Genomic DNA, 15,265 nt, shown 5'->3' with positions numbered 1-15,265 from the left:
CTTGGCGCCAATGACTTACGCAGGCGTAGCTCTACTCTCAACGCAAAATCTCCCGCCCACCTCCAGAGCAGCAACCAATAGGAATGCATGGTGTGGCGGCCATGTTGACTATTGGCAACTATTAAACTGAGGGAGAGAGGAGGGCGCCGAGATGCCATATTTACTATTGGCAAGGAAGCGCCTGTGGAATAATGAATTCTCTAATTCTCACGTTGTCACGGAGTATGATGTTGATTTGGTTTGGTGTTGGAATGCTGGGTTTGTTTTTGTTTTTGAGAAACGTGCCGTGTGTGTGGCATGGCTGGCCTCAAACTCTGTGTAGTCGCAGATAACCCTGCTGAACTGATCTTCCTGCCCCCTCCTCCCAAAAGCTGGGTGGGACACACAAGTTTGAATAGGTTATGTTTTTGTTGGTGGCTGGTGGTTGTTTTCGATTCTGATTGGTTTGTTGTTTTATGTGTATAAGAGTTTTGCCTGTATGTATGTTTTTGCACTACTTGAGTATCTAGTGCCCACAGAGGCCAAAAAAGTGTGTCAGATTCCCCCAAAACTGTAGCTACATAAGTTTTTTGAAGGACATGTGGATGCTGGGAATCAACACTAGGTCCTCTGAAATGCAAGCAGTGCTCTTAACCACTGAACCATCTCTCCAGCCCTAGGTTTAATTATTTGTTGTTGTTGTCTGCAGGGTCTCCTGTAGCTCAGGATGATCTCAAACTGGCTGTGTAACCCAGGATGTCCTTGAACTCCTTATCCTCCACCACCACCTCCCACGCCTGGGATTACAGGTGTGAACCATCATGCCAAACTGTAGTATTATGAGTTTTTGCTCAAACTATCCCATATACATCATTCTATTTATTGTTGGCCAAGTCTAGAGATTGAGAAATGGGCCTTGAGTTTTTCCATCTAACTCTAAACCACTCTAATCTAGCATTTTATAGGCTAAAGACCAGGACTGGAAGCAGGATTTACAGAAACCATCATGTGTGCGGAAGGTAGAACCCTTTGAATACTATTCCTGGTACACTTTGTATTCTATATCAGAGCTGCCCCATAGGTGCTGGTTTGGGTCCTTGCCTATTGCCCCTGTGGCTCTCACTGTGCTTTAGTAAGGACCTCTTCTGAGTGAATGAGAGTGTTTCTTTTGAGAGATGGCTGTTATAAAAGCCAGCCACATGTGGCAAGGCAAGTACATTTGTTAGGGAGGCCATGTGTGCACACAACACAGATCTGTGTTTATACTTACACAGACTGAGAGCTCTTGGATGCTGTTCAGTAATGATGGGAAGATAGGCCCTATGTCTCCTGTGGCTTTATCTGAGCCTCCTATTTAACGGAGACATTTCCCTGGATCCTTTTCCCCACGTTCACTACTCCCCTTTCCCCTGGCTCTGCCAGGTTTGAAACTCGCTGAATTTGTCTCTGTCTTCTGTTTGTTTGTTTGTTTGTTTTGAGACAAAGTCTCTCTTTGTAACCCTACCTAGCCTAAACTCGCAGGTAAACCAAGCTGGCCTTGAACTCACAGAGAGCTGCCAGCCTCTGCCCCTGCCTCTGCCTCTGCTGGGATTAAAAACATGCACCACTCTGCCCTGCCACCTCAGCACATTGAATTTCAACCTCACAGAGTCAGCAACATAGTTCTCCACTTGAATGGGGACCCTAAAGAAAATTAAATTAAATCTGGTCCTCTCTCCTAAAGACCCACCTGGCCAATTGTTTATAAATCTCCAGAGGGTCATCATTTCTTATCCTAACCAATGCTCACAGCTACATTTATCAAGAAAGCCAACTCTGCCAGGAAGTCAATGACACAGTCACCCAGGAGCCAGTTACACTTTCTCCCCTCCTGGAGGGAGCCAGCTAGAGTCCAGCTGTTGAGTCAGCTGTGGCCATAAGAGGGCGATGGTATCCTTTAAGACATCCCAACCCAAGCTGCAAGGCCTCGGGAAGCATCCCCAGACCAAAACACTGGTCCAACTGATCCTTCAGGGAAAGACATCGACTTACCTCTGCTCCTCTCAGCACTCACAGGCATAGAGAGTGTGGCAATGAGACAAAATCATGGATACCTAATTATAGAGACAGAAATTGAGGCCCAGGAAGGATTAGAATTCACACAGCAAAGGCAGCGAGCCTCATTCAATTCTATCTGCTACCCATTTGTCCCCAAATCCCTCACCATTAACCAAACATCTTCCAGGTGCTCTCTGATTCTCTGCTGAGTCCTCATGGGCTTAGCTGAGTGCTCACTGGCCAAGCTGAGTGCTCACTGCCCTGTACTGAGTGCTCACTGCCCTGGCTGAGTGCTCACTGCCCTGTACTGAGTGCTCACTGGCCCTGTGCTGAGTGTTCACTGGCCCTAGCTGAGTGCTCACTGGCCTGTACTGAGTGCTCACTGCCCTAGCAGAGTGCTCACTGCCCTGTACTGAGTGCTCACTGCCCTAGCTGAGTGCTCACTGCCCTAGCTGAGTGCTCACTGCCACAGCTGAGTGCTCACTGCCCTGTACTGAGTGCTCACTGCCCTAGCTGAGTGCTCACTGCCCTAGCTGAGTGCTCACTGCCACAGCTGAGTGCTCACTGCCCTGTACTGAGTGCTCACTGCCTTAGCAGAATGCTCACTGCCCTAGCTGAGTGCTCACTGCCCTAGCAGAGTGCTCACTGCCCTAGCTGAGTGCTCACTGCCCTAGCTGAGTGCTCACTGCCACAGCTGAGTGCTCACTGCCCTAGCTGAGTGCTCACTGCCACAGCTGAGTGCTCACTGCCCTAGCTGAGTGCTCACTGCCACAGCTGAGTGCTCCTCCACAAGCATGCTGCTTACTCTTCAGTCAGCTCATGAGGTCATGCTATTTCCAATGATTGCCTGGGGACACTGAGTCCCCAAAACAAAGCTAGAGCTGGCACTAGAGTTCAAGACATTAAATTTCCAGCCAGCTGCTCTCTCTGCTCCACACCTACCCTTTCAACAGCAAGGGGTCCAGTGGGCCCCTAAAAACAACCGCATATCTGGCGTTGTGGGCTTATCAAGCATACGGACTAAGTAAGCTTTACTTGTTTTTGTTTTTATTTTAGTTTTCATTTATCTGACAACTTACTTTTGTGTGTGTTTGCATACACCCAGGATGACCTGCAAGAGTAGGTCCTCGCCCTCGGCCACCCGGTCCCGGGATCATGCTGTTGTCAGGCCTCAGAGCCAGTGCCCCTCCACCTCATCAGCAAAAGTGCAGCCCAGAGTCTGTGATTTCAGTGGCAGCTCAGGTCTGCTATATTTAGTGTGTTTGTGTTTAGATGTTTGTATGTGCACGTATGTGTGCAGGTACATCTGCACAGAGGTCACAGGTCAGCATCAGGTGTTGTCCTCTGTTGTTCTCCACCTGATTTTGTTTTTTAAGACAGCAGTAAGGAGACAGACCCAGCTCCACACTCTCACCTCAGCAGCCTGAGGACTGCCTTAATCTTTTAGGATGCTTGACTTAGGCCAGGCAAGGGTTTGTAGCTTTGACACAGAAAATATTTTCAGAGCTACTCAGTGTGAAACAGAATTGAAGATTTTATTAAGTCATTTTAATAAAGACTTTTAAGCACCCTAACAAGGGTTGTTAGGAGAAAGAGATGAGCTCAGAAAGTAAGACATACCCAGGTGTGGGCATGAGGCCCTCAAGGCAGAATCAAGATTTGTTTGTTTAGCATTAGCCATGTGTACCATTTTTGTGGCTTTCAAGTTACACGCCAAATGGTTGCTAGGAAATCTCTCCCCCCCCCCTTTTTTTTCTCTTTTGATAAGTAAAACTCTAGAATGGCTCCAGAGATGCTTTGGATGAAATCATGACCTGCTAAGGAGAATCAGAAGCCACTGGGATTACACAGCAGACATAAGGCATAACCCTGCCCCAGAAGAGGAATGTCTGGTGAGAGACCTAGAAAACTGCAGGCTTATAGCTGGGAAGGGAGGAAGGTCTGAAACAGATGCTACTGTCCTGGAATTCCTCCTTCTCTGTTGACAAGAGGCTTCAACCAGATTCCCACGGGAGGGGCTCTTTTCCCTCCAGTGTCCCCAGTTTCCCCTGCCTTTCTATCCTGCCAACTCGGAGTGCATCACTGCAGCCAGTTCCTTCTACAGCACTGTAGTTACAGGGACTTCCCACCACACACCTCTTCTTTTTTTTTTATTTAACTTTATTTTATGTGCATTGGTGTGAAGGTGTCAGATCCCCTGCAACTGGATCTTCGGACAGTTGTGAGCTGCCATGTGGGTGCTGGGAATTGAACCCGGGTCCTCTGGAAGAGCAGTCAGTGCTCTTAACCACTGAGCCATATCTCCAGCCCCCACACACCTCTTCTTATGTGGGTGCTGGGGATCTGAACTCAGGTCTTCATGCTTGTGCAGCAAGCATTTTGCCAAGAGTCAATTCCCAACACACACACACACACACACACACACACACGTACACACACATACTACCCAAACTACACACAACAGCAAAAGGAGCTTTTAAAAACCAGATCAGCTGGGCATTAATGGTGCACACCTTTAATCCCAGCACTTGGGAGGCAGAGGCAGGTGGATCTCTGTGAGTTCGAGGCCAGCCTGGTCTACAGAGCGAGTTCCAGGACAGCCAGAGCTACACAGAGAAACCCTGCCTCAAAAAACAAGCAGAAAACAAAAACAAACAAAACCCAGATCAATTTAAGTCCTCCTCCTGCTTAACACTTTGGGCAGCCTCTCTTGACACCAACAATAAAATCCAGCTGTGTCAGCTCAGCCCCTTCTGTCTCATCCTCCATTTCCTCTATATTCTCAGACACTCTGGCCTTCCTTGGTTCCATGAACGCCACCACCCACTGCTAGCTCAAGATCAATTTGATGTGGGCTTGTTCTGCATGGACCTTCCTCTCGCATGGCGTGCTTCTCACCCATGTGTATATCCTCCTGGAGACCGTGCTCCCATCCTCCTCGCCCGGATAAACCCTCCAGTCCTCTTTTAACACTGATCCTGTTTTATTTTCTGACACTGAATTTTCTTGTTTGCTTGTTGCAATCTTCCCTAATCAGAAACAGACTTCTTCTGACAATGGTCCAAAACCCAAAACTTTTTATTTTTTATTGGTTCAGTTTGGTAGTTGTTTGTTTGCTTGAAGACAGGGTCTCATGTATCCATAAACTTGGACTTCTGATTCTCCAACCTCCACTTCCCAACTGGGATTACAGGATGCCCAGCACACTCCCTTTGCTCAGTGCTGGGGGTATTAGACAAGCACTCTCCCCACTGGCACACATGATGTCCCAGCTGTAGGCCAGGTGCTTTATGCACTGGCACACATGCATCCAAGCTGCAGGCCAGGTGCTCTCCTACTGACACACATGTGTCCCAGGTGCAACCAGGTGCTCTATCCACTGGCACACATGTGTCCCAGCTGTAGGCCAGGTGCTCTATGCACTGGCACACATGCATCCCAGCTGCAGACCAGGTGCTCTCCCCACTGACACACGTGTCCCAGGTGCAGACCAGGTGCTCTATCCACTGTACACATGTGTCCCAGGTGCAGGCCAGGTGCTCTATGCACTGGCACACATGCATCCCAGCTGCAGGCCAGGTGCTCTCCCCACTGGCACATATGCATCCCAGCTGCAGGTCAGCTACTCCATCCACTGGAATGTAGTAATAGGCGGCGGGCTGCGTCCCGCCACCCCGCTAGCTTTACACCCAAAATAATTACATGGAAACTGTATTTTTTTAAACACTGCCTTGTCCATTAGTTCCAGACTCTTATTGGCTAGTTCTTACATATTGAGCTAACCCATTTCTAATAATCTGTGTAGCCCATGAGGTGGCTTACCAGGAAAGATCTTAACCTGCGTCTGTCTGGAGTGGGAGAATCATGGAGGCCCCCTGACTCAGCTTCTTTTTTTTTTTTTTTTTTTTTTTTTTTTTTATATTTTATTTATTTATTATGTATACAATATTCTGTCTGTGTGTATGTCTGCAGGCCAGAAGAGGGCACCAGACCTCATTACAGATGGTTGTGAGCCACCATGTGGTTGCTGGGAATTGAACTCAGGCCCTTTGGAAGAACAGGCAATGCTCTTAACCACTGAGCCATCTCTCCAGCCCCTGACTCAGCTTCTTTTTCCCAGCATTCTGTTCTGTTTACTCCACCTACCTAATTTTCTGTCCTATTAAAGGGCCAAGGCAGTTTCTTTATTTAACCAATGAAATCAACACAAAACAGAAGACTCTCCCCCCATCACTGGCACACATGCATCCCAGCTGCAGGTCAGGCACTTTCCCTGCTGGCACACACATGTGCATGTACACCTGAGCATACAAATTCACATGCATGAGTACCTATACACATGTAAACTAAAGAAAAGAAAGCCTGGCGTAGTGAGGCACATCTTTCAGGCAGATCTCTGTGCGTTTCAAGGCAGCCAGAGCTACATAGTATGACCCCATCTCGAAAAAACAAACAAACAAACAAAATCCCCTTGGCCACACTAACTCCCCCTGTTTGCTGGCTGACCCTAATGCTTCTCCAGGTGGTCCCAGCTCCTATTTCTGTGACCTGTGAGCAATACCAGCTTCTTTCTTCTTATGGTCATTGTCATGGCTGCCAACACTTCATGTCTTACAATATTTGATCAAAGCAAATGCTGGGAACCCTTGGAACAGTCTTCAATACATACTTGCTTTGTTTTGCTTTTGAGACAAAAATCTTTTTTAAAATTATTTTTTAAAATTTTATTTATTTAGCCGGGCGGTGGTGGCGCACGCCTTTAATCCCAGCACTTGGGAGGCAGAGGCAGGCGGATCTCTGTGAGTTCGAGACCAACCTGGTCTACAAGAGCTAGTTCCAGGACAGGCTCCAAAACCACAGAGAAACCCTGTCTCGAAAAACCAAAAAAAAAAAAAAAAAATTTATTTATTTGTCATGTATACAGTATTCTGCTTGCATATCTGCCTGCAGGCCAGAAGAGGGCACTAGATCTCATTACAGATGGTTGTGAGCCAGCAAATAGTTGCTGGAAATTGAACTCAGGACCTCTGGAAGAGTCATCTCTCCAACCCGGAACAACAATATTACTTACTCATTCCTTGCATTTGAATGACACCCTTCAATGACACCCTTGGCCTGAGATTCTTTGTCACAACCCTTAACCCCTACACAACCACAACCAATCACTTTACGTGGCTTCCCCTCTCGATCAGTTTTACAGAGGCCTACCCATCCCCCTAGTTTCTTGTGGTCATCAACCTTAATTAAGCCTATTTGGTACTTAGCACAGAGTCCTCCACTAACCTGACATACAGAGGCTTATCTCGATTGGATGCAAGCACACAAAGACGGGCTTGGTGCTTGTCTCAGGCTTTGGCAGCTTGCTTTGTGTACACCATCCGCTATGCATCGTGCATAAGGACAGACTTCAGAGCCTCATGCATTACACCTCCAGCACCAGGGCCTTTCTTGGCTGTGGTAGTGGCTGGATTATGGGTAAGCCCAAATCTTTTTTTGGGAGGGAGGTGTTGAGACAGGGTTTTTCTGTGTAGTCTTAGCTGTCCTTGAACTCACTCTGTAGACCAGGCTGGCCTTGAACTCAGAGATCCATCTGCCTCTACTTCCTGAGAGCTGGGATTAAAGTTGTCCTGTGCCACTATGCCTGGCTGAAGCTAATTCTTTATTTTTAATTTATTTAGTATAATTTTTATTAAATCTTTGGGAATTTCACATCATGCAACCCAATTCTGTTCATCTCCCAGTCCCTCTATATCTTCACTATACAGCACCCCCAAAGGAAAATTTAAAAAAAAAAACACAAGCAAACAAAAACAAGCAAAAGCAAAAACAAAATAATAACAACAAAAACCCGCTTAGCTCTTCCATCTTTTACTTCTTCATTTGTCCTGGTGGCATTGGGAGCCTTGGTATATCACACAATCTACGCTTTTGTCCAATTAGTTTTACAAATGTTCATTGCAATGAGTCATTGGTCTGGTTCAAGGCCTCAGTTTCTGGTACACCATCATTGCCAGGCCCTCACCAAATCTCCACTCAGATACTCTGAGGCCTCCTGGAGTCATGTGAAGGACCGGTCCCTTCACAAGCTCCAGCAGGTCCTAGGTGGGGTAGATGTCAGGATGGGCCAACCTTAGGCCCAGCTGTGGGTCTGAGTGGCAGTTGAGTCGGTCAGTTCAGGCCATGGGGTGGGGTGGTCAGGCTGTGACCCTTGGGCTAGGAGAGGAGGAGCCAGCTCCCCGAACAAGTCATCAGGGTCAACTCTCTTTGCCTCTAGTAAGGGGTGGGAGGTGGGGAACAGCTCTCCCATGAGGGGCTTGGACAACTCTCTTGCTGCAGTGTCTAGCAAGGGGCAGAACCAGCTGTCCCAGGGCCAGCAAAGGGCAGGGCCAGCTCAGCATAGCCCTCTGATTCCATCACACATGGTTCCTATGGGTCCCTGAGGTGACATGGATCACAAACATCAACACAGACCACAGCTGCAACAGGACCATAGGCCCAGACATGGCCTTCAGCAGTGTTTGGACCCAGACAACATCCTGACTCTAGAGAGAAGCTCAGGCTACTGAGGTCAGGGTATGTTGGCAGCACTGCCCCCGGACACCAAGGCCAGGTTGTGGCCCTGACCCTGAGCTTCCATGTAACCTTTGGTGGCAACACAGACCACAGCTGCTACGGCACCATGAACCCAGACATGGTCCTCTGCAGCAGCTGGGTCTGGATGTCACCATTGTCCCAGGTGGCAGCACAGGCCACTCAGATTGTCACAGCCCCAGTGGCAGTGTGGCCCTCAGACACTAACATGGCCCCAGATCTCAGGCATCGACATGGTCTTCCATGGTAACAGGGAACCTCAGACATCAACACAGACCCTGGCTTCGGTAGGGCCACAGACCCATGGCTGCAGCTCAGGCCTGGACATCACCATGGTATCAGGTAGCAATGCAGGCCACTCATATCTGCATGGCCCAGCTGCAGCGTGTGCCTAGGTCACTAACATAGATTCAGGTGACTGACCTGACACCAGGCATTCTCACAACCTTCAGGGTCAACATCGGCCACAGATTTCAGCACAGACCCAGAAATGGTCCTTGGAAGCAGCCTGGGTCTGGAAATCATTATGGCCCCAGGTGACTGTACAGACCACCAAGACACAGGCCACCAAGACAGGCATGGCCCTGGTTGCAGCGCAGTCCTCAGACACCAACATGACGTGCTCTATGTGCTACCATACAGTTCATCAACTGGGCAAGGGTTTGGAGATTGAAATGCACAAAGACCCACAGACAGAGACTGTGCAAGAATGCCCCCTTTATTGTGTCCAGGGGCAGCTTATATAGGGATCCTTAACTAATAGCCATGCCCCAGCCAAACCCACCAGAAACCACTCCCCTACCATCAGGGTCTCCTTAGGGTCTCGTGCTCAGAGCAGCTGCAAGCATTACAAGTTGTTTACCAGAAATTCATGATCTGGGGGGTTCACAGCTCCCAACAATGGACCCAGACATAGCCCTCGGCAACAGCTTGAGTTTGGATAGCACCACAGATGCAGGTGGTAGCAAAGGCTGCTCAGGTCTGTATGACCCTGGCGGCAGCCTTGCCTTCCAATAAGGCCACAGGTTGTGTCCCAGACCCCAGGCTTCCATGTGACTCCTGGTGGTCACATAGGCCATGGATTTCAACACAGACCCCAGCTGCAGCAGGACCATGGACCCAGACATGGTCCTCAGCAGCAACCTGGGTCTAGTTGTTAGCATTGTCCCAGGTGGCAACGCAGGCCACCCAAATGACATGGCCCCAACATTAGCCTAGCCCTTAGACACCAACATGTTCCTGGGTGGCGGCTCAGACCCTAGAAATCCTCCTGGTCTAATGGCAACAAGATCCACAGTCATGACCCAGATACTGGTTGCAGTAGGACCACAGATTCAGACATGGCCTCCAGTTGCAGCCCTGGCTGCAGATGTCACCATGACACCGGATAACAGTATGTGCCATTTAGATCAGATCCCAGGCAACTGCATGGAGGCCAAATCTTGAAAGGAGCCGAATCTCCACTTCTGTGCAACTCAGGTCTCAGCAGGGGAAAAGCAATAGATATCTGCTGAATAAATAGATAAACATATCCAACAGACAGTCACCAGGTCCTAGGGGACCCCAGACCTGAGTCCTTTGATATCCCAGTAATCAGGGTACTGAGATGCTCAGAGACAGTAGAAGGAGCAGGGAAGGAGGCCCAGAGAGACCCACTGGATGGCGGTGGCATTTGAGTAAGTCTTGAAGTGAGGGAACCATGGACATGGAATGTGCGGATGAGTGGATGGATGGCTTCCAGAAGAAAATGGCCAACATCTGGAGAGGTGTGAAGAGAGGCATCAGGAGCTGGAGCCTGGGAACTCTTGGACTGATTCTCACTTACACGCTGACTTCGCTTTGTGGCCCACTAAAATGGCAAAGAGGCTGGATTCCTTTTCCAAGCAGAGGTGTGCAGAAATTTCTACCCAAGGATGTACATCAAAGTACTATTTCTCTGAAAACATTGGAAATGGCCCCCATGTTTTGTGTGTGTGTGTGTGTGTGTGTACGATTGTGTATGTAGCATGGCACATGTACATACATGTGCATTTGAAGAGGTCAGAAGACGACATCAGGAAGTCTGTTCTCTCCAGCCATCTTGTGATTCCTGGGGACTGAACTCAAATTGTCAGCTTGTATGTAAACCTGTTGCTGCCGAACCATCTCATCCACCCAGCCCCCATCTTAGCTTTCCTCGGTGTTTTTAAGCAGGACCATGAACATCACAGTTCCAGAGTTCTTCAGTCCCTCTCCTTGTATGTGCTGGGCCTGGGCCTGCCTCTCTTAAGGAATATGTCAGAAATGCCTCTGGGTTAGCAAAAGCCCAGCCAGGACAGCCCATGCAGCCTCCCCTACCCTCCTGGAATTCTTGCTTCTGAAGCTCTGAAGGGACATGGAAGAAGCCAGACTCCCTTGAGACGGCCATGACGTAAGGAAGTAGTCAGGCATGGCAACTTGCCAACTGTTGTCCGGAACTTTCTACACCCATGCACAGACTTGTGTCCCAGCAGGCCAGCTCCGAGGCTCACTCGGTATCTGCTCCTCTAGTTCAGGAGATCTGAGAGTAGAGTCTAGGCAAGGGTTGACGGAGAGATTAAAGCATGCTTTCTGGAGAATGTGCTAGGGTACAACCCCACTCACCTGCCAAAGACATCCTTGTATCTGCTGAGTGCCTTCTATGTGCCAGGCACACACCCATGTACTGTGTTTGTTTATAGTTGTTACCTAGTATGCTCCTTAGAGCTAAGAATCACCCTCAGTTCTATGTGAGGAGCCTGAGGCACAGAGTTGTTTGTTCATTGCCTCAAATCACACAGCTAGTAAATGGCTGAGTGGGGTTTCAGACTCAGACCATTGCCCTCTATCTAGAATCCTCAGCTACTAGATTCCTGAGCAAGAAAAAATAGAATACGGGTCAGTTTGGGAGTGATTAAAGTTATCCCATGTGTGTGGTCCCTGAGGCTTGGTCCTGTTGCTATGAAAATGGAAGGAGGGGAACGCTTACCTAACACCAAAGCAGAGAGAACATGCAGTGCTTGGGGACATGTGACAGTCTCCTCAGCTGAGGCAGGGGGATTGCTTTGAGTCCAAAGCCAGCCTGGGCTATATAGTGAGTTTAACACTAGCATGAGATATAGAGAAGACCCTGTCTCAAAAACCAGAAAAAGAAAGAAAGCAATGAAAAGCATTCTACAATAAAAAAAATAAAAACATTCTGGAAGCATGTGGTGGTTTGAATGAGAATGCCCCTCCCATAGGCTTAGATTTGAGTGCCTGGTCCCCAGCTGATGAACTGGGAAGGATTAGGAGGTGTGGCCTTGTTGACAGAGGTGCTTCACTGAAAGTGAGCTTTGGGGGTTTTTAGAGCTTGACCTGGAGCTAGCTCTTGTAGACCAGGCTGGCCTCAAACTCACTGAGATCTGCCTGCCTCTACCTCTCGAGTGCTGGGATTAAAGGCCTGTGCCATCACCGCCTAGCTATGAGGTTTTTAAAGCCCACACCAGGCCCATTGTCTTGCTCTGCCTGCTGCCTGTGGGTCAGGATGTAAAGCTCTCAGCTCCAGGCACCATGCCTGTCTACTTCCCAGCACAGTGATCACGGAATAACCTCTACAACTGTCAACAAGCCCCAGTTAAATTCTTTCTTTTAGTCAGGCATGGTGGCGCACACCTTTAATCCCAGCACTCAGAAGGCAGAGGCAGGCAGATCTCTGTGATTTCAAAACCAGCTTGGTCTACAGGGTAGGTTCCAAGACAGCCAAGGCTACACAGAAAAGCCCTGTCTTGAAAAACCAAAATAAATAAATAAGTAATAATAATAAATAAACAAAACCAATTATAAGGGAAGAAATGAAAAATGTTTTCATTCACATGCAACATAGCAGAACCTAGAAATTGCCCTAGGGAATACACAAGGTACTAGAAAGATTACATGGGTTTCATAGTTTTAAGACACATGGTAGGGCTGGGTGTCATTTAGTGACTGAGTGCTGAGTGCTTGGTCAATCACATGCAGGTCCTGGGTTCCAACAATGCCAGCCTCTGTCTACAACCTTCTCTGCTCTCCAGCAGATGTATCCCAAGAGGCCAGTTTAAGGGGAACACCCCAGGTTCTGGTTCTCCATTCAAGAGAGCTGAAGTTAGGGGAGTATACAATAGGTTTGGAGGGAGAAAGGTCAATGATGCTCTCTGAAGCTCGGAGGGGGATGGGCACAAAACTCACAAAAACCAGAGGTCAAAATCAATACAAAGTCAAAGTACATTGTGTCCTTGTGAGATGTGAACTAAGCCCTTTGGACTGAATTCACAAGTTGACCTTTATTCTGTGGCCTGACTGTCAGGATCATGACCTTTGAGGTCAGACACCTGAGCTGAAACCCTGCCTTGCTGCTCCTTGGCTGAATGACACCGGCACATGGTTCACACGGACATCAAATAAAAGGGCACTTGGAAAGGGGAGAGGGGACTCAGCTCATCAGTGTGTGGGGAACACTCCCAGGATGCACAGGTTCGAGTGTCTAACCATGGGACTAGTTCACAGACAAATGTGCTGCATGCCTTTGTAGGGGGTTGTGCTCTTGGAGAAAGGGGCTGGAGGTTTCTGCTGGGGGTGTAAGGTGTGAAGCATTTCCGTGCAGACCTCCACCTAGTGTGCAAACTCCTCGGGATCACAGTCCACATTCCTTTATCTTTGCATCCCAGTGGCCAGGCCGTTTTCACACCTCTGCAAAAGCAGTCTAGCCTGTGCCCAGGTCTGAGGCGTCTGTGGCTGCAACTGCAGTACATTGCCACCAGGTGGGTTCTGGAGCCCAACAGCGTTACCTACAGAGAGCGAAATAGCTTGCTGTTTAAATAGCCCGAAAAGCAGTCAGGGTTCCCTGTCCTGTGGGAAGTCCAAGGAACCCCCACCTCCATCCAGGTCTAGTAAGTTGAGCATCCAAACTGCCTAGGCTCCCACAAAGCCAGTGCGTGCAGTAGGATCAGAAACCCATTGCCATTGTTCTTGAGGGGGGGGGGGACTTAATTGGGGGAGGGGGAGGGAAATGGGAGGCGGTGGCGGGGAAGAGACAGAAATCTTTAATAAATAAATAAATTTAAAAAAAAAGATTTCTTGGAAGTCTCGTTCTGGCACCTTCCTGCTCTGTGACCTTCATTAAGGTATGTTAGTGCTGTCAACCTGACATGATCCAGAATCACCTGGGAGAAGGGCAGCTGAGCATGCCTGTGGGGGATCACTATGAGCATTAATGGAGGCAGAAGGACCAGCTTCCTGCAGATGGGGCTGCTCCCTGACCCAGATCCTGGATGGAGGAAGGGACCAAGCGACAACGCCTTCATTCTTTCCTCCCTTCTGGATGTGACCAGCTGCTTGAGGCTCCTGCTGTTTTAACTTCCCTGCCTTTGTGTAGTATACCTTCTACCGAGATAAATAGTCTTCCTTAAGTTGTTTTTGTTACTGCTGTCCCAGTATAGGACACTGAACCTGGAAATGGGTGTGGTGAATTGCTTGGTGATCCTGGTACCCCCTCCCCACCCCCGCCTCCTGAAACCTCTCCAAGTTGGTAATGAGAACAAAAACTTCTAAGTATAGGTGAGTAAATTATACCTTGGGGAACCTGTACTGTAGCCAGCTAAACCACGAGAATTCTCTCCTGCTCCTTCTGGGTTCCACACGCTCAGCACCGTGGCTTCTCTTAGGGACCGGATTTTCCTTACAGAGGGCACAGTGGATTTCAGCAGTAGAGGAACAGCTACTACAGCCATTTCCATCCTCTCCCCACTTTCCAAAAGTCTCAGGAGTGTGCACCCATTCAGGGGCCAAATGATACATGTTCCAAGTAATTTTTATTTTAGAATACAAGAGAAGTACAAATGTATTTACAGTTGTACATATACAATCAAATAATATATATCACAGTTTCGTAAATATCATCTTAGATAAACATTTACAAAGTTAAAGTGACCATTTTCTGGGAGTAGAACACACTTTTTTGAAAACTCTATACATTTTATACTTTTGTTAATATTATTATAGTTTTGTGTTTTGTTTTTAATTTTACAAACGCCCCTGTGTGCGGAAGGAGTGTGTTGGGGGGGGATGGGGGGAATGATTCTGGTAAATGACAAGGTTTGAGGTGACAGCAGAGGGCGCCCACGGTCGGAGCAGGCAAAGGCTTGGACAGGGGCGTTTGGCAGTGTGGGCCTACGGGGACGAACCCTGGGCCACCCAAGCGCCTCAGAGGGCTTTCTAGACAGAGAAGCCAACCTCGGCTTCAGACGGCCCTGTATGGTCGATCATTCTCTTGTTTGGATGCTTAATAGGGTTGAGGGTGCCTCTCCATTCCTAAACTCGAAGACAGCACAGCTTAAGAGGGGTCTACCTGGTCTAACTCCCGCATTCTACAGATGGGGAAACTGAGGCTCCAAAAGGGACAGGGTCTTGCCCAGGGGCTATGGTGAATGTTCCTTGTGTCTTCACTATCAGTTTGCCCAGCACACTTCAGAGCATATTGGCGTCTGTCCTTCCCTGCGAGCCGGGTACTGGGGAAAGTAGCCTGATGAAAAAGCAGGGACCAGGACGAGCAGGTCTCTCCGGGTATGTGCTAATCTAGCCTTTCAGCCCAAATCGCTGCCAACTGTCACCGAAGTTCTCTCCACTCGCGACACATCAAGACACC

This window comes from Microtus oregoni, unplaced genomic scaffold (assembly GCF_018167655.1).
Source record: "Microtus oregoni isolate MIOR12 unplaced genomic scaffold, Mior012 000025F_ref0000491, whole genome shotgun sequence".
NCBI classification, from domain to species: domain Eukaryota; kingdom Metazoa; phylum Chordata; class Mammalia; order Rodentia; family Cricetidae; genus Microtus; species Microtus oregoni.
The sequence above is the reverse complement of the archived record's forward strand: the minus strand, read 5'-3'. Positions refer to the sequence as shown.